Source organism: Oreochromis aureus, linkage group 4, assembly GCF_013358895.1.
Source record: "Oreochromis aureus strain Israel breed Guangdong linkage group 4, ZZ_aureus, whole genome shotgun sequence".
Lineage (NCBI taxonomy): Eukaryota > Metazoa > Chordata > Actinopteri > Cichliformes > Cichlidae > Oreochromis > Oreochromis aureus.
Window position 1 is genome coordinate 8,475,234 of NC_052945.1, and position 1,911 is coordinate 8,477,144.

Consider the following 1,911-nt stretch of genomic DNA (forward strand, 5'->3'; position numbering starts at 1 on the left):
CCAAGAAGGCTTGAGGACTTTTTGAGTAACTGGGTCCTGATTTTTGGAAAGTGACAACACTGCTGGGTGTTCAAATGTCTCTTTGTGGTACTTCGACCACCTTGAAGCAAGTGCTGTCCAATTTCATCATATTCAAGAGGAGGCAGACATTGCTACAGCTGATCTCTCAAAACTGTTGCCCAGTCACCAAAACAATCTAGACAGAGAGAGAGCCTGGATTTGTGGGTAAACTTAAAGTTAGTCCAGTTCATCCAGTGTGATTTGTGATGAAACACTTTAGGTAAGAGCATTCACACTGTCCGTTAGGGGGAGCTCTGTGATATTTTGACCAACACACTGTTGATTACACACATAGTTCGTATTAGATTTTAAATTTTAGGCTGGTTTGAAGTAAGAATTTGGTTAAGTCTTTAAGACTGCTTCAGCTCCTCCTTCTCAATACATTTTACACCTGTTGAAGTACGTGTCGACAGCACCAACTGTTGGCAAATGTAGACTAAGAAAGCAGAAAGGAGAGACTCTGGGAGAGGGGGAGAAACAAACCACAGTGCCATCTCTGACGAGCCTGACGCCTGTTGCTATGCCGACCATAGAGAGGGAAGTGGAAAGAGGAGGGAGAGAGAGTGGAGTAGTGCAAGTGAGAGAGAGAGAGCAAGAGAGAGAGAGAGGGGAGGGGAGGCAAAGTATGGACGCCAGCTTGAAGTGAATTCTCCTCTCTCAGGTCAGGATGATCGACAGGCGAGTGGTCGCTGTGAAAGGAGCCATGGAATTCCTCAAGGAGGACTGAGGAGGAAGAAAGCCTTACCCAGAGGGGAGTAAAAACTAAACTGGTATTCACCTTCTTAACTATCTGCTCATTTCAGACGATTTACTATCTCAACATGACAGCGCTTCTTTCATCACACTCCGAGAGTGTATATTTGTGTGTGTATTTGTTTAAACAGAAACAAAATCTCTCTTAATTGGCACTGTGCACTTCTTGCCAACAGTTGGTCAGCTAGAAAAATCTGTAACTAAGGAGAAGGAAGCTGAGCAATGATTTCTGCCTCTCTATTCAACGTTGGTCTGAAAGGCTCATTATGAGGCAAATTCATATTCAGGCTAGTGCAAAACTGCAGATTCTATATTATCTTCACTTAAATTTGGTGGGAACGAATGCATTGTTGAGAGGTTTCCCCTTGCTTTATATGAACACATAAGTCCACATAAATGATAACCAGGGTTAGGTCTTAAGTATTAACACTATTGTCTGAGCCATAAAACATCATGATAAAAGCCATGATGCAAATATCTCCAGAGGAGGTGCACCAGCCAATCACAGGCATCTCTGACTCATCCTTGGTGACATAACTAAGTGTTGGACACTGAGAGCAACGTGTGGGTGGGTGTGGTTCTCTCATTTTACTGCCTGTCTTTGTGCCTGTCTGTGGGTCTGGCCTGAGGGTGGGTGGGCAGGGGCGGTGGTGTGGGAGGTGTGTGTGGGGTGGGGGCAGGGTGGGGACTCAGCACAGTGAGGGGATGGGGAAGCAGAGGTGGCAGGTGGAAGTCAGAGCAGAACAATTTAGCACAGTGGGAGTTGAGGTGCAGAGGGGCACGGGGGTCGAGGGTGGGGCCGGCGTGAGAGCGGGGATTATTGTTGTCAGGGAAACAGTAATTTGCCCCAGGCCTGGACTGTACCCACAATCCTCCATGGTCCTTCTGTCTCTGCCATTATCGTTAGGTATTTTTTTTGTTTCGTTTTTTTTTTTTTTTGGGGGCGTTTCCGCTTAATATCAGAGAGGAAGATAGGTTCGGACCTCAGATGTGATCAGAATCTTTAAGACATAAATGCAAGAAAAGGAAGGGAGGGGGAGGTGGGTGGAGCCAGGTCTGAGTAATCGCTGTCATTGTGGACCCAAAAGGTGATGGAGA